At 45.0% G+C, this 17,547-nt stretch overlaps 9 non-coding genes and 1 pseudogene across 9 annotated transcripts; all 10 read right to left on the reverse strand.

Annotated features, from left to right (window-relative positions):
• Positions 1-5,567: 5,567 nt before the first annotated feature.
• Positions 5,568-5,758, reverse strand: LOC141223081 (U2 spliceosomal RNA). The gene has a single exon (XR_012290774.1). It is a non-coding gene; the product is annotated as a U2 spliceosomal RNA (small nuclear RNA).
• A 1,112-nt stretch (positions 5,759-6,870) lies between these two features.
• LOC141223093 (U2 spliceosomal RNA) lies at positions 6,871-7,061 on the reverse strand. Its single transcript, XR_012290775.1, has one exon. It is a non-coding gene; the product is annotated as a U2 spliceosomal RNA (small nuclear RNA).
• A 1,115-nt stretch (positions 7,062-8,176) lies between these two features.
• On the reverse strand, positions 8,177-8,358 carry LOC141223034 (U2 spliceosomal RNA). Its single transcript, XR_012290744.1, has one exon. It is a non-coding gene; the product is annotated as a U2 spliceosomal RNA (small nuclear RNA).
• Positions 8,359-9,152: 794 nt separating this feature from the next.
• LOC141223098 (U2 spliceosomal RNA) lies at positions 9,153-9,244 on the reverse strand (annotated as a pseudogene).
• A 1,115-nt stretch (positions 9,245-10,359) lies between these two features.
• LOC141223105 (U2 spliceosomal RNA) lies at positions 10,360-10,550 on the reverse strand. The gene has a single exon (XR_012290776.1). It is a non-coding gene; the product is annotated as a U2 spliceosomal RNA (small nuclear RNA).
• A 1,115-nt stretch (positions 10,551-11,665) lies between these two features.
• On the reverse strand, positions 11,666-11,856 carry LOC141223106 (U2 spliceosomal RNA). The gene has a single exon (XR_012290777.1). It is a non-coding gene; the product is annotated as a U2 spliceosomal RNA (small nuclear RNA).
• Positions 11,857-12,971: 1,115 nt separating this feature from the next.
• On the reverse strand, positions 12,972-13,162 carry LOC141223107 (U2 spliceosomal RNA). Its single transcript, XR_012290778.1, has one exon. It is a non-coding gene; the product is annotated as a U2 spliceosomal RNA (small nuclear RNA).
• A 1,115-nt stretch (positions 13,163-14,277) lies between these two features.
• On the reverse strand, positions 14,278-14,468 carry LOC141223109 (U2 spliceosomal RNA). Its single transcript, XR_012290780.1, has one exon. It is a non-coding gene; the product is annotated as a U2 spliceosomal RNA (small nuclear RNA).
• Positions 14,469-15,583: 1,115 nt separating this feature from the next.
• LOC141222998 (U2 spliceosomal RNA) lies at positions 15,584-15,774 on the reverse strand. The gene has a single exon (XR_012290712.1). It is a non-coding gene; the product is annotated as a U2 spliceosomal RNA (small nuclear RNA).
• Positions 15,775-16,889: 1,115 nt separating this feature from the next.
• LOC141223111 (U2 spliceosomal RNA) lies at positions 16,890-17,080 on the reverse strand. The gene has a single exon (XR_012290781.1). It is a non-coding gene; the product is annotated as a U2 spliceosomal RNA (small nuclear RNA).
• Between the last annotated feature and the right edge of the window lie 467 nt (positions 17,081-17,547).

Here is a 17,547-nt window from a genome sequence, read left to right on the forward strand (position 1 = left end):
CCATCTATACTTAATTTTCTCCACATCTCGGTTACTTCCTCCCCTCTCAACCCATTGATATTACATACCACCTCACGCTCACGCACCATCCTAATGACTTTCTTCTTTTGCCTAAAATCACTCATGTTAACGGACAACAAATCATACTTCCTTACAAATTTCTCAACACAACCATACCATACAGGACACTTAAAAGCAACAGGCACTCTAGCATCCCTTTTGACCCACTTTAAGCCATAAAGCATCCATCCAGCCGAATACTTCATCATATAAGCACACTTATTACTTTTCCCTAGAACCACCACCACCATTTTCACGTAACTAATCCCTAAAAAGAAATCAATATTTGGAAAATCCAAACCACCATTTACACATAACTTATAGACATATTCCCGTTTCAATTTCTCCATGCGACTTCCCCAAAGAAAATTAAAGATGAATTTCTCAGTTTTCCTAATTTTCTTAAAAGCAGCAGGATATACATTCGCAACAAACAACAAAATAGGCAAAATAACCGCCTTAATAATCAGAACTTTCCCAGTCAGAGTTAATTCTCTCATTCGCCAAAAAATCAACTTGCGCACCACTCTCACCCCACAATCTTCCCAACTCTCATTTCCTTTCAAATCATCATTAAACTTAATCCCAAGCACCTTTATTGCACCATCCTCACACCTCACACCATCCATCCGTACATTCCTCTCACCAAAACATTTAAAGGAACTCTTAGTCCAATTGACCTTAAAAGCTGAGACACTACAAAACAAACTTAATATCAACCTTGCCCTACTCATCGCAGCCATATTCCCACTCACAATCACTACATCATCCATGTAACCTAGAATTCTCACATCCTTTCCATTACTCCCAGGAATCATCACACCTCTCATAACCTTATCCTTCCTAACCATACACATCAACACTTCAATCACACTAATAAACAAAAAAGGGGACATAGGGCACCCCTGACGCACTCCTGATTTAATTCTCACTTTCTCACTCAACCACCCATTCACCAAAAATTCACTTGAAACATTACAATACAAACTCCTAACACAGTTTACAAAATTCCTGGAATAACCCATCTTAGACAAAACCTTAAACATAAAGCTATGTGACACACGGTCAAAAGCTTTTTCAAAATCAACCGAAAACAACAAACATTTCTGCTTACGACTCATACAATCCCCAATCACATCACGCAACAACACCAAATTTTCAGTCATACTTCTCCCAGGCACTGCACACACTTGGTCTTCATCCACCACACCGCCAATCACTTCCCGCATCCGGCTAGCCAACAATTTACTAAACACCTTATAGTCTGCATTCAAAAGGGTGATTGGCCTCCAATTCCCCAAATCCTTTTTATCACCTTTCTTATGAACCAAAACCACCACCCCATCTCTCATAGATTCACTCAACATATTCTCCGTGAACATATACTGGCACACCTCCAATAAGTCATTTCCCATCGTGTCCCATTCCTTAACATATAACTCCACGGGCAGTCCATCCTTCCCAGGTGTTTTATTCTTACTCGCAGACATCACCACTTTTTTAACTTCATCCAACACAATTACATCATCCAATATTTCACGTTCATCCTCACCCAAACAACCTTCTAAACACCCCAAAGCATCAGTCAACATCCTATCATCAACCCATTTTTCCCCATACAACTCCTTATAAAACAACACCACCTCCTGCATCACATCCTTCCCACTCACACACACCCCATCACCATTCACCACCTCATCCATATCTACTTTCTTCCCAAAAACTTTTTTGAAAAAAAACCTTGTGCATTTCTCATTTTTCTCCAAATGTTCAATCTTAGAACGGTAAATAATTTCTTTCCCTTTACCCTCAATATATTTCTTAATCTCTTCTTTCACTTGACACATCAAAACATCCACATCCACTCCAATCATCCTTAACATCCTCAGCCACTCCAGTCTAGAGCTTAAATCATTAAATTTTGCTCTATTCATTGCTGCTTTCCTCCTGCCCCTTTTTCTAAAGAAAAAACCAATCTCACTCTTCATCCAGTCCCACCACTCAAGCACATTCCTGAAATCACTTTTTTTATCCCTCCACCTAACATACATTCGCCTAAAATCACGCATGATCCTATTATCTTCCAGCAAACGCACATTAAGTTTCCACACGCCACCACCATATACAAAGGAAATCTTACCTTCTAGACGTGCCCTCAAACACACATGGTCAGAGAAGGGAACATCTTCCTGCTGGAAATTCCTACAAATAACATTTTGTGAAGAAAAGAAGATACGGTCTATTCTAGACTCTATGCCTCCCCTGTCGGCTTTATAGGTCGCAGGAGGTGGATTACCTAAAAAAACTTCCGCAGCATCCTGTAAGGAAAAATCCGCCACAAGACTCTTGAGTCTTTTACCTGTAACATCCATCTTATCCCCCTCCGTCACACAATTGAAATCTCCAACAAAAATTATTGGCATTTTGCCAGATAAAAAAAACATAATTTCTCAAAAATTTCCAGCCTCTCCCCTTTATCTATTGGTGCATACATATTTACCACCCTAACCCTCCACCCCCTACAATTTAACTCACATATTACACACCTCCCCGCCTCCACCACCATGTAACTTTCTATCTTAACACTATAACCCTTCACCAAAACACCTACCCCACAATTTTTATTACATACAGAACCAGACCACACACTTTGACCTAAAGGCCATGCATTTTCACTTAAGGGATCGGAGATCCCACACTCCTGGACACAGTATACGTCCGCATCCAAGTTGCTCAAGTAGTCCAAAATTGCCACTCTTCTCGACTCAGATTTAATCAGCCGAACATTTAGCGACAAGATGCTGAGAGCAACTTGGGCACCCATCTATTAATTTGATGTGGCAGGTCACGACAACATGCCCACCTGTACATCATCCTAACCCTTCTGGGGGTAGGACGCTGGACGTGCAGATATCGTAGTTTGTGCCTTCCCCCAAAAAAGACACATCTTGGGGATCGGATGCAGTAGGGTACACCCGGGCTGGACTCACACTGCAGTCACTTAAAGGGGAAAAGGATGGCTCAGTTTTCTTCTTTTTCTTCACTGAAGCGCCTCCATCTTCATCTGAACTATAATCCCGCCGCTGGGGGTCAAAGTCCCCCTGACCTCCCTCCTCCTCAAGGTCAGAAACGACATCGCTCCAGGCCACATGCGGTGTTCTGGTCAGATCAGACTCCTCTTCCCCCTGCAATGTAACCATCATGTCTGGAATTTCAGCCTCCAGATCCTCCACCGGGGCCACTTCCATGCCTATACGATCATCAGTTATCGTCTCAGACTCACTGACATCTGAAGCCACAGACGCGGCCCTCTGCACCGGTGGCTCAGGTGCCAGCTCCATATTTCCTCTTACATTCACACGAACCAGTTCTGGAAAAGCAACCCGAGCCTCCTCCTCATCCAGGAAAGCCAGAGTAGATATCGGAGCAGTCGGAGTTGGAGCAGTCGGAGTTGTAGCTGTGGGTGCAGGAGATTCATTTCTTCTCCTTCCCCTTCCCGCTGCCCCCGCATATGAACCAGGATGGAATATACAGTCTCTGAAGGCATGCCCCTTCTCTCCGCAGAGGTTACAGACTATTTCATTTTTGCAATTATTGGAAGAATGACCCACCTCATTGCACTTCCTGCAAATAATCTGTCTGATGTCGCATGCTTCCTGAGTATGGCCATACCTCCTACAATGACGACAAAACCTGGGCGCATTGGGGAAGAACAGGTAACCCCGCTCACTCCCAATGGAAAAATTTGATGGAGGATAATGTATACCCCCTGGTTCATCAGGACTTTCCCGGAACTTGACCATGAAACGATATTTACCGGTCCATAGTTCCTCCTCATTCATGACTTTTACTGCCACCTTGGTAATATAGCAGTGCCTATTTAGAAAGGCATAAATCAAAGCCAAGTCCACATGTGGGTTGTACATGAAAACAGTCAGAGGTACCTCTTTGGAGCAATACAAGATGACAAAAGTCAGCCCATCCAAATATTGATTGTCCAGATTCTTTTTCAAACAATCATAGAAATTGTTGCAAACAGCCATAGAAGTAAATACAAGATTATACTTGCTTTTGAATTGCTGGAGGCACAAGATTTCTTCCTTCTTCACTTCAAGGAGTCCAAACAAAATCTCCTTCACCACGAAGCTGAGGGTAAAGATTCCTTCTTTACCTTCTTCCACATCAATCTGGATTCCAAACTTCACTCGAGCCTCACCGGGCCCAGCGTATCGAATGCGTCCCATTATCGCTAGTCGTGTCTACTGGCCAACTCCTTATAGCAGCAAGTGGCTTAAGCCATAAAATGGCGATGCCACAGGGCCAAGAGTTAACGCACAGACAGCCAAATGACTAGACCCATTACAGATCTGAGCCAAAAGGCCGAGAAGCGATAACCAGAATTGGTTTCAAACTACGGAGCCACCCAAGGATCCTGAAAAGTCCATTTGTGGAGATGAGCTCCTGGACTCCCGTTAAGAAGACATGTTGTCAACCTCTAGATCCCTTACATGCCTGCATTTTTCGGCTTGCTGCTGCTGCAATCCACGCGTTTTAGATCTGCATAACTCCACCTCTTTAAACACAGCACCTTCACCCCCTGCTGTTCCCACCCGCCTCAACACCGTTGGAAGGGAGGAGAACCAATTAAGGCGGGGGGTGGGGTGGAACGAGCAGCTGTCTACCCTTAGCAGGAGGGCTCCTGATTACATACCTCTCCTGCTGCTGCTGCTGCTGGCTGTCCAGCAGCAGACTGAAGGTGGCTGCTGCTGTGCACAGGTATATAAAGGCTCAGAGCCTATTATGACACGCGCAGCCAGCGTTCCATTGCCACATTCCATCTACTGCAGGCAGGATACCTGGCTGGCTGAATGTCGCTGAGAAGCTCACAGAGACCGCCATAAGCAACAGTTTAACAGAATGCCACAGACTAATCAACCAAACTTTTTGGGTTGGGTTCTCTTTTATAGTCTGCAGGCATTAAATGAAAGAAGTCAGTGTTCCAGCAGAAGGAGACAACGTTTCAGAAAAGGCATTGTAGCAAACCAAAAAAGAAATTTTAAGCGCAGCAGAGTAACCAGCGCACATACCTGTTAGCTCAGGTGAGTTTAAAAGGCTGCTGTTGATAACAAGGGCATTTGCTAAATAGATGGTGTGTGTGCAACAATATACTGAAAGGTCAATTATATTGTGCAGCTTATCTCACCACCTGTAGTTATTTAGGTGAAAGCTCCAAAATGCTTGCTTAATATGTCTGTTTATCAAAAAGGAAGTAAAAAGGGAGAGCTAGAAAGATAGCATTGCATCACATTACATGGCAATGCAATGCACAGTTGCTGAAGTTGAACCAAAATGAGCTTGTAATCTGGCTTCTGCAACTTTGAACATGAAAAATCCAATGAGGAGAAGAAAAGCAAAGCCAAAGAGTCCATCCCAAAATCCGACAAACAAGCAAAATGAACAAAAAACATTGAATTCAATTCTTTCTGATTTTAGAAACTGCATTAAAGAAGGGGTGCACCGGTCCTGGAGATACTGCAATACCAGGTCAATGCGTGGAGTGGACAGAGCAAGCTCTTTTTCCATCTCCCTGTTCTAAAAATCCATTTAATATATGGTCCCCAGATAGGGGACGTATCAGATATTAAACTGATAAGAACAGATACTACACTTGATCTTAGCCAAAAGGCCGAGAAGCGATAACCAGAATTGGTTTCAAACTACGGAGCCACCCAAGGATCCTGAAAAGTCCATTTGTGGAGATGAGCTCCTGGACTCCCGTTAAGAAGACATGTTGTCAACCTCTAGATCCCTTACATGCCTGCACTTTTCGGCTTGCTGCTGCTGCAATCCACGCGTTTTAGATCTGCATAACTCCACCTCTTTAAACACAGCACCTTCACCCCCTGCTGTTCCCACCCGCCTCAACACCGTTGGAAGGGAGGAGAACCAATTAAGGCGCGGGGTGGGGTGGAACGAGCAGCTGTCTACCCTTAGCAGGAGGGCTCCTGATTACATACCTCTCCTGCTGCTGCTGCTGGCTGTCCAGCAGCAGACTGAAGGTGGCTGCTGCTGTGCACAGGTATATAAAGGCTCAGAGCCTATTATGACACGCGCAGCCAGCGTTCCATTGCCACATTCCATCTACTGCAGGCAGGATACCTGGCTGGCTGAATGTCGCTGAGAAGCTCACAGAGACCGCCATAAGCAACAGTTTAACAGAATGCCACAGACTAATCAACCAAACTTTTTGGGTTGGGTTCTCTTTTATAGTCTGCAGGCATTAAATGAAAGAAGTCAGTGTTCCAGCAGAAGGAGACAACGTTTCAGAAAAGGCATTGTAGCAAACCAAAAAAGAAATTTTAAGCGCAGCAGAGTAACCAGCGCACATACCTGTTAGCTCAGGTGAGTTTAAAAGGCTGCTGTTGATAACAAGGGCATTTGCTAAATAGATGGTGTGTGTGCAACAATATACTGAAAGGTCAATTATATTGTGCAGCTTATCTCACCACCTGTAGTTATTTAGGTGAAAGCTCCAAAATGCTTGCCTAATATGTCTGTTTATCCAAAAGGAAGTAAAAAGGGAGAGCTAGAAAGATAGCATTGCATCACATTACATGGCAATGCAATGCACAGTTGCTGAAGTTGAACCAAAATGAGCTTGTAATCTGGCTTCTGCAACTTTGAACATGAAAAATCCAATGAGGAGAAGAAAAGCAAAGCCAAAGAGTCCATCCCAAAATCCGACAAACAAGCAAAATGAACAAAAAACATTGAATTCAATTCTTTCTGATTTTAGAAACTGCATTAAAGAAGGGGTGCACCGGTCCTGGAGATACTGCAATACCAGGTCAATGCGTGGAGTGGACAGAGCAAGCTCTTTTTCCATCTCCCTGTTCTAAAAATCCATTTAATATATGGTCCCCAGATAGGGGACGTATCAGATATTAAACTGATAAGAACAGATACTACACTTGATCTTAGCCAAAAGGCCGAGAAGCGATAACCAGAATTGGTTTCAAACTACGGAGCCACCCAAGGATCCTGAAAAGTCCATTTGTGGAGATGAGCTCCTGGACTCCCGTTAAGAAGACATGTTGTCAACCTCTAGATCCCTTACATGCCTGCACTTTTCGGCTTGCTGCTGCTGCAATCCACGCGTTTTAGATCTGCATAACTCCACCTCTTTAAACACAGCACCTTCACCCCCTGCTGTTCCCACCCGCCTCAACAACGTTGGAAGGGAGGAGAACCAATTAAGGCGGGGGGTGGGGTGGAACGAGCAGCTGTCTACCCTTAGCAGGAGGGCTCCTGATTACATACCTCTCCTGCTGCTGCTGCTGCTGGCTGTCCAGCAGCAGACTGAAGGTGGCTGCTGCTGTGCACAGGTATATAAAGGCTCAGAGCCTATTATGACACGCGCAGCCAGCGTTCCATTGCCACATTCCATCTACTGCAGGCAGGATACCTGGCTAGCTGAATGTCGCTGAGAAGCTCACAGAGACCGCCATAAGCAACAGTTTAACAGAATGCCACAGACTAATCAACCAAACTTTTTGGGTTGGGTTCTCTTTTATAGTCTGCAGGCATTAAATGAAAGAAGTCAGTGTTCCAGCAGAAGGATACAACGTTTCAGAAAAGGCATTGTAGCAAACCAAAAAAGAAATTTTAAGCGCAGCAGAGTAACCAGCGCACATACCTGTTAGCTCAGGTGAGTTTAAAAGGCTGCTGTTGATAACAAGGGCATTTGCTAAATAGATGGTGTGTGTGCAACAATATACTGAAAGGTCAATTATATTGTGCAGCTTATCTCACCACCTGTAGTTATTTAGGTGAAAGCTCCAAAATGCTTGCCTAATATGTCTGTTTATCCAAAAGGAAGTAAAAAGGGAGAGCTAGAAAGATAGCATTGCATCACATTACATGGCAATGCAATGCACAGTTGCTGAAGTTGAACCAAAATGAGCTTGTAATCTGGCTTCTGCAACTTTGAACATGAAAAATCCAATGAGGAGAAGAAAAGCAAAGCCAAAGAGTCCATCCCAAAATCCGACAAACAAGCAAAATGAACAAAAAACATTGAATTCAATTCTTTCTGATTTTAGAAACTGCATTAAAGAAGGGGTGCACCGGTCCTGGAGATACTGCAATACCAGGTCAATGCGTGGAGTGGACAGAGCAAGCTCTTTTTCCATCTCCCTGTTCTAAAAATCCATTTAATATATAGTCCCCAGATAGGGGACGTATCAGATATTAAACTGATAAGAACAGATTTTTTTTTTATCGAAAGCCCGAATTCGTGTACAAAACCCGAGTGCGCTTAAAAAAGTGACAAGTGCCACAAAAAAAAGTGCACTAGGATGCTGGTCTTCTTGAAACCCTCTCCAAAAGGAGAAGGGTCCCCCAAACCATTCCCCGTCCCTCCGAGCCAGAAGGCCACAGCGAGGAACAGGGACAAATAGCCACCTCCAGCCGGAGCCAGAGGCGACCCAATCTTACCCCCAATACCTGCCCGAGTTCTCACCCGAGCAAGGCACTGGGAGCCAAAGACTGTGCTCCCCTCCCGGAAGAGGGGAGCCAACAACGCTCTCCTCCCGAAAGAGGAGAGCCAGTGGGGTTCAGGGGGGAGCGGAACCTGATGGCCACACACTCCCCCCCTAGACCTGCCAAGAGAGGAACCCGTAAGGGAACCGCATCCCGACAAAATCCTAGTAAGGACGTGGACACACGTGAAAAAGTGGACACACAGTGACAAAAAAAAATTAAATAAATAGTGAAGGTTTCACAGTATAATACTGCCCGGACCTTCGACCGGGAATTGTAAAATTCCCCATCCTAAGGCCAGAAGGCCCGGAATAAGGGTGTGTGTGAAGAAAGAAATATTGAAGTGCTAGTGCAAATGTGCCATAAACTCAAGTGGGGTTCCCAATCCCAGTGAGTTAAGGCACCCCAGGGTCACCACTCCTGGGGCACTTCACACTTCGGGCTTTCGATCTTCCCCGGCCCAATGGCGTCGATCCTGGGGGGCCATGCTTTCCACCAGATGACTATATTAGCCACCTGGCGTACTAACAAGCGCCTAAACCCCAGTGTGCATAATGTATCAATCTACTAGGGCGGCCAACATCCAAAACCGCCTTTTCGAAAGATACTACACTTGATCTTAGCCAAAAGGCCGAGAAGCGATAACCAGAATTGGTTTCAAACTACGGAGCCACCCAAGGATCCTGAAAAGTCCATTTGTGGAGATGAGCTCCTGGACTCCCGTTAAGAAGACATGTTGTCAACCTCTAGATCCCTTACATGCCTGCACTTTTCGGCTTGCTGCTGCTGCAATCCACGCGTTTTAGATCTGCATAAATCCACCTCTTTAAACACAGCACCTTCACCCCCTGCTGTTCCCACCCGCCTCAACACCGTTGGAAGGGAGGAGAACCAATTAAGGCGGGGGGTGGGGTGGAACGAGCAGCTGTCTACCCTTAGCAGGAGGGCTCCTGATTACATACCTCTCCTGCTGTTGCTGCTGCTGGCTGTCCAGCAGCAGACTGAAGGTGGCTGCTGCTGTGCACAGGTATATAAAGGCTCAGAGCCTATTATGACACGCGCAGCCAGCGTTCCATTGCCACATTCCATCTACTGCAGGCAGGATACCTGGCTGGCTGAATGTCGCTGAGAAGCTCACAGAGACCGCCATAAGCAACAGTTTAACAGAATGCCACAGACTAATCAACCAAACTTTTTGGGTTGGGTTCTCTTTTATAGTCTGCAGGCATTAAATGAAAGAAGTCAGTGTTCCAGCAGAAGGAGACAACGTTTCAGAAAAGGCATTGTAGCAAACCAAAAAAGAAATTTTAAGCGCAGCAGAGTAACCAGCGCACATACCTGTTAGCTCAGGTGAGTTTAAAAGGCTGCTGTTGATAACAAGGGCATTTGCTAAATAGATGGTGTGTGTGCAACAATATACTGAAAGGTCAATTATATTGTGCAGCTTATCTCACCACCTGTAGTTATTTAGGTGAAAGCTCCAAAATGCTTGCCTAATATGTCTGTTTATCCAAAAGGAAGTAAAAAGGGAGAGCTAGAAAGATAGCATTGCATCACATTACATGGCAATGCAATGCACAGTTGCTGAAGTTGAACCAAAATGACCTTGTAATCTGGCTTCTGCAACTTTGAACATGAAAAATCCAATGAGGAGAAGAAAAGCAAAGCCAAAGAGTCCATCCCAAAATCCGACAAACAAGCAAAATGAACAAAAAACATTGAATTCAATTCTTTCTGATTTTAGAAACTGCATTAAAGAAGGGGTGCACCGGTCCTGGAGATACTGCAATACCAGGTCAATGCGTGGAGTGGACAGAGCAAGCTCTTTTTCCATCTCCCTGTTCTAAAAATCCATTTAATATATGGTCCCCAGATAGGGGACGTATCAGATATTAAACTGATAAGAACAGATACTACACTTGATCTTAGCCAAAAGGCCGAGAAGCGATAACCAGAATTGGTTTCAAACTACGGAGCCACCCAAGGATCCTGAAAAGTCCATTTGTGGAGATGAGCTCCTGGACTCCCGTTAAGAAGACATGTTGTCAACCTCTAGATCCCTTACATGCCTGCACTTTTTGGCTTGCTGCTGCTGCAATCCACGCGTTTTAGATCTGCATAACTCCACCTCTTTAAACACAGCACCTTCACCCCCTGCTGTTCCCACCCGCCTCAACACCGTTGGAAGGGAGGAGAACCAATTAAGGCGGGGGGTGGGGTGGAACGAGCAGCTGTCTACCCTTAGCAGGAGGGCTCCTGATTACATACCTCTCCTGCTGCTGCTGCTGCTGGCTGTCCAGCAGCAGACTGAAGGTGGCTGCTGCTGTGCACAGGTATATAAAGGCTCAGAGCCTATTATGACACGCGCAGCCAGCGTTCCATTGCCACATTCCATCTACTGCAGGCAGGATACCTGGCTGGCTGAATGTCGCTGAGAAGCTCACAGAGACCGCCATAAGCAACAGTTTAACAGAATGCCACAGACTAATCAACCAAACTTTTTGGGTTGGGTTCTCTTTTATAGTCTGCAGGCATTAAATGAAAGAAGTCAGTGTTCCAGCAGAAGGAGACAACGTTTCAGAAAAGGCATTGTAGCAAACCAAAAAAGAAATTTTAAGCGCAGCAGAGTAACCAGCGCACATACCTGTTAGCTCAGGTGAGTTTAAAAGGCTGCTGTTGATAACAAGGGCATTTGCTAAATAGATGGTGTGTGTGCAACAATATACTGAAAGGTCAATTATATTGTGCAGCTTATCTCACCACCTGTAGTTATTTAGGTGAAAGCTCCAAAATGCTTGCCTAATATGTCTGTTTATCCAAAAGGAAGTAAAAAGGGAGAGCTAGAAAGATAGCATTGCATCACATTACATGGCAATGCAATGCACAGTTGCTGAAGTTGAACCAAAATGAGCTTGTAATCTGGCTTCTGCAACTTTGAACATGAAAAATCCAATGAGGAGAAGAAAAGCAAAGCCAAAGAGTCCATCCCAAAATCCGACAAACAAGCAAAATGAACAAAAAACATTGAATTCAATTCTTTCTGATTTTAGAAACTGCATTAAAGAAGGGGTGCACCGGTCCTGGAGATACTGCAATACCAGGTCAATGCGTGGAGTGGACAGAGCAAGCTCTTTTTCCATCTCCCTGTTCTAAAAATCCATTTAATATATGGTCCCCAGATAGGGGACGTATCAGATATTAAACTGATAAGAACAGATACTACACTTGATCTTAGCCAAAAGGCCGAGAAGCGATAACCAGAATTGGTTTCAAACTACGGAGCCACCCAAGGATCCTGAAAAGTCCATTTGTGGAGATGAGCTCCTGGACTCCCGTTAAGAAGACATGTTGTCAACCTCTAGATCCCTTACATGCCTGCACTTTTCGGCTTGCTGCTGCTGCAATCCACGCGTTTTAGATCTGCATAACTCCACCTCTTTAAACACAGCACCTTCACCCCCTGCTGTTCCCACCCGCCTCAACACTGTTGGAAGGGAGGAGAACCAATTAAGGCGGGGGGTGGGGTGGAACGAGCAGCTGTCTACCCTTAGCAGGAGGGCTCCTGATTACATACCTCTCCTGCTGCTGCTGCTGCTGGCTGTCCAGCAGCAGACTGAAGGTGGCTGCTGCTGTGCACAGGTATATAAAGGCTCAGAGCCTATTATGACACGCGCAGCCAGCGTTCCATTGCCACATTCCATCTACTGCAGGCAGGATACCTGGCTGGCTGAATGTCGCTGAGAAGCTCACAGAGACCGCCATAAGCAACAGTTTAACAGAATGCCACAGACTAATCAACCAAACTTTTTGGGTTGGGTTCTCTTTTATAGTCTGCAGGCATTAAATGAAAGAAGTCAGTGTTCCAGCAGAAGGAGACAACGTTTCAGAAAAGGCATTGTAGCAAACCAAAAAAGAAATTTTAAGCGCAACAGAGTAACCAGCGCACATACCTGTTAGCTCAGGTGAGTTTAAAAGGCTGCTGTTGATAACAAGGGCATTTGCTAAATAGATGGTGTGTGTGCAACAATATACTGAAAGGTCAATTATATTGTGCAGCTTATCTCACCACCTGTAGTTATTTAGGTGAAAGCTCCAAAATGCTTGCCTAATATGTCTGTTTATCCAAAAGGAAGTAAAAAGGGAGAGCTAGAAAGATAGCATTGCATCACATTACATGGCAATGCAATGCACAGTTGCTGAAGTTGAACCAAAATGAGCTTGTAATCTGGCTTCTGCAACTTTGAACATGAAAAATCCAATGAGGAGAAGAAAAGCAAAGCCAAAGAGTCCATCCCAAAATCCGACAAACAAGCAAAATGAACAAAAAACATTGAATTCAATTCTTTCTGATTTTAGAAACTGCATTAAAGAAGGGGTGCACCGGTCCTGGAGATACTGCAATACCAGGTCAATGCGTGGAGTGGACAGAGCAAGCTCTTTTTCCATCTCCCTGTTCTAAAAATCCATTTAATATATGGTCCCCAGATAGGGGACGTATCAGATATTAAACTGATAAGAACAGATACTACACTTGATCTTAGCCAAAAGGCCGAGAAGCGATAACCAGAATTGGTTTCAAACTACGGAGCCACCCAAGGATCCTGAAAAGTCCATTTGTGGAGATGAGCTCCTGGACTCCCGTTAAGAAGACATGTTGTCAACCTCTAGATCCCTTACATGCCTGCACTTTTCGGCTTGCTGCTGCTGCAATCCACGCGTTTTAGATCTGCATAACTCCACCTCTTTAAACACAGCACCTTCACCCCCTGCTGTTCCCACCCGCCTCAACACCGTTGGAAGGGAGGAGAACCAATTAAGGCGGGGGGTGGGGTGGAACGAGCAGCTGTCTACCCTTAGCAGGAGGGCTCCTGATTACATACCTCTCCTGCTGCTGCTGCTGCTGGCTGTCCAGCAGCAGACTGAAGGTGGCTGCTGCTGTGCACAGGTATATAAAGGCTCAGAGCCTATTATGACACGCGCAGCCAGCGTTCCAATGCCACATTCCATCTACTGCAGGCAGGATACCTGGCTGGCTGAATGTCGCTGAGAAGCTCACAGAGACCGCCATAAGCAACAGTTTAACAGAATGCCACAGACTAATCAACCAAACTTTTTGGGTTGGGTTCTCTTTTATAGTCTGCAGGCATTAAATGAAAGAAGTCAGTGTTCCAGCAGAAGGAGACAACGTTTCAGAAAAGGCATTGTAGCAAACCAAAAAAGAAATTTTAAGCGCAGCAGAGTAACCAGCGCACATACCTGTTAGCTCAGGTGAGTTTAAAAGGCTGCTGTTGATAACAAGGGCATTTGCTAAATAGATGGTGTGTGTGCAACAATATACTGAAAGGTCAATTATATTGTGCAGCTTATCTCACCACCTGTAGTTATTTAGGTGAAAGCTCCAAAATGCTTGCCTAATATGTCTGTTTATCCAAAAGGAAGTAAAAAGGGAGAGCTAGAAAGATAGCATTGCATCACATTACATGGCAATGCAATGCACAGTTGCTGAAGTTGAACCAAAATGAGCTTGTAATCTGGCTTCTGCAACTTTGAACATGAAAAATCCAATGAGGAGAAGAAAAGCAAAGCCAAAGAGTCCATCCCAAAATCCGACAAACAAGCAAAATGAACAAAAAACATTGAATTCAATTCTTTCTGATGTTAGAAACTGCATTAAAGAAGGGGTGCACCGGTCCTGGAGATACTGCAATACCAGGTCAATGCGTGGAGTGGACAGAGCAAGCTCTTTTTCCATCTCCCTGTTCTAAAAATCCATTTAATATATGGTCCCCAGATAGGGGACGTATCAGATATTAAACTGATAAGAACAGATACTACACTTGATCTTAGCCAAAAGGCCGAGAAGCGATAACCAGAATTGGTTTCAAACTACGGAGCCACCCAAGGATCCTGAAAAGTCCATTTGTGGAGATGAGCTCCTGGACTCCCGTTAAGAAGACATGTTGTCAACCTCTAGATCCCTTACATGCCTGCACTTTTCGGCTTGCTGCTGCTGCAATCCACGCGTTTTAGATCTGCATAACTCCACCTCTTTAAACACAGCACCTTCACCCCCTGCTGTTCCCACCCGCCTCAACACCGTTGGAAGGGAGGAGAACCAATTAAGGCGGGGGGTGGGGTGGAACGAGCAGCTGTCTACCCTTAGCAGGAGGGCTCCTGATTACATACCTCTCCTGCTGCTGCTGCTGCTGGCTGTCCAGCAGCAGACTGAAGGTGGCTGCTGCTGTGCACAGGTATATAAAGGCTCAGAGCCTATTATGACACGCGCAGCCAGCGTTCCATTGCCACATTCCATCTACTGCAGGCAGGATACCTGGCTGGCTGAATGTCGCTGAGAAGCTCACAGAGACCGCCATAAGCAACAGTTTAACAGAATGCCACAGACTAATCAACCAAACTTTTTGGGTTGGGTTCTCTTCTATAGTCTGCAGGCATTAAATGAAAGAAGTCAGTGTTCCAGCAGAAGGAGACAACGTTTCAGAAAAGGCATTGTAGCAAACCAAAAAAGAAATTTTAAGCGCAGCAGAGTAACCAGCGCACATACCTGTTAGCTCAGGTGAGTTTAAAAGGCTGCTGTTGATAACAAGGGCATTTGCTAAATAGATGGTGTGTGTGCAACAATATACTGAAAGGTCAATTATATTGTGCAGCTTATCTCACCACCTGTAGTTATTTAGGTGAAAGCTCCAAAATGCTTGCCTAATATGTCTGTTTATCCAAAAGGAAGTAAAAAGGGAGAGCTAGAAAGATAGCATTGCATCACATTACATGGCAATGCAATGCACAGTTGCTGAAGTTGAACCAAAATGAGCTTGTAATCTGGCTTCTGCAACTTTGAACATGAAAAATCCAATGAGGAGAAGAAAAGCAAAGCCAAAGAGTCCATCCCAAAATCCGACAAACAAGCAAAATGAACAAAAAACATTGAATTCAATTCTTTCTGATTTTAGAAACTGCATTAAAGAAGGGGTGCACCGGTCCTGGAGATACTGCAATACCAGGTCAATGCGTGGAGTGGACAGAGCAAGCTCTTTTTCCATCTCCCTGTTCTAAAAATCCATTTAATGTATGGTCCCCAGATAGGGGACGTATCAGATATTAAACTGATAAGAACAGATACTACACTTGATCTTAGCCAAAAGGCCGAGAAGCGATAACCAGAATTGGTTTCAAACTACGGAGCCACCCAAGGATCCTGAAAAGTCCATTTGTGGAGATGAGCTCCTGGACTCCCGTTAAGAAGACATGTTGTCAACCTCTAGATCCCTTACATGCCTGCACTTTTCGGCTTGCTGCTGCTGCAATCCACGCGTTTTAGATCTGCATAACTCCACCTCTTTAAACACAGCACCTTCACCCCCTGCTGTTCCCACCCGCCTTAACACCGTTGGAAGGGAGGAGAACCAATTAAGGCGGGGGGTGGGGTGGAACGAGCAGCTGTCTACCCTTAGCAGGAGGGCTCCTGATTACATACCTCTCCTGCTGCTGCTGCTGCTGGCTGTCCAGCAGCAGACTGAAGGTGGCTGCTGCTGTGCACAGGTATATAAAGGCTCAGAGCCTATTATGACACGCGCAGCCAGCGTTCCATTGCCACATTCCATCTACTGCAGGCAGGATACCTGGCTGGCTGAATGTCGCTGAGAAGCTCACAGAGACCGCCATAAGCAACAGTTTAACAGAATGCCACAGACTAATCAACCAAACTTTTTGGGTTGGGTTCTCTTTTATAGTCTGCAGGCATTAAATGAAAGAAGTCAGTGTTCCAGCAGAAGGAGACAACGTTTCAGAAAAGGCATTGTAGCAAACCAAAAAAGAAATTTTAAGCGCAGCAGAGTAACCAGCGCACATACCTGTTAGCTCAGGTGAGTTTAAAAGGCTGCTGTTGATAACAAGGGCATTTGCTAAATAGATGGTGTGTGTGCAACAATATACTGAAAGGTCAATTATATTGTGCAGCTTATCTCACCACCTGTAGTTATTTAGGTGAAAGCTCCAAAATGCTTGCCTAATATGTCTGTTTATCCAAAAGGAAGTAAAAAGGGAGAGCTAGAAAGACAGCATTGCATCACATTACATGGCAATGCAATGCACAGTTGCTGAAGTTGAACCAAAATGAGCTTGTAATCTGGCTTCTGCAACTTTGAACATGAAAAATCCAATGAGGAGAAGAAAAGCAAAGCCAAAGAGTCCATCCCAAAATCCGACAAACAAGCAAAATGAACAAAAAACATTGAATTCAATTCTTTCTGATTTTAGAAACTGCATTAAAGAAGGGGTGCACCGGTCCTGGAGATACTGCAATACCAGGTCAATGCGTGGAGTGGACAGAGCAAGCTCTTTTTCCATCTCCCTGTTCTAAAAATCCATTTAATATATGGTCCCCAGATAGGGGACGTATCAGATATTAAACTGATAAGAACAGATACTACACTTGATCTTAGCCAAAAGGCCGAGAAGCGATAACCAGAATTGGTTTCAAACTACGGAGCCACCCAAGGATCCTGAAAAGTCCATTTGTGGAGATGAGCTCCTGGACTCCCTTTAAGAAGACATGTTGTCAACCTCTAGATCCCTTACATGCCTGCACTTTTCGGCTTGCTGCTGCTGCAATCCACGCGTTTTAGATCTGCATAACTCCACCTCTTTAAACACAGCACCTTCACCCCCTGCTGTTCCCACCCGCCTCAACACCGTTGGAAGGGAGGAGAACCAATTAAGGCGGGGGGTGGGGTGGAACGAGCAGCTGTCTACCCTTAGCAGGAGGGCTCCTGATTACATACCTCTCCTGCTGCTGCTGCTGCTGCTGGCTGTCCAGCAGCAGACTGAAGGTGGCTGCTGCTGTGCACAGGTATATAAAGGCTCAGAGCCTATTATGACACGCGCAGCCAGCGTTCCATTGCCACATTCCATCTACTGCAGGCAGGATAC

Source organism: Phyllobates terribilis, unplaced genomic scaffold (genome assembly GCF_046119375.1).
Source record: "Phyllobates terribilis strain yellow unplaced genomic scaffold, ASM4611937v1 Scaffold_366__1_contigs__length_1906876, whole genome shotgun sequence".
Classification (NCBI taxonomy): Eukaryota; Metazoa; Chordata; class Amphibia; order Anura; family Dendrobatidae; genus Phyllobates; species Phyllobates terribilis.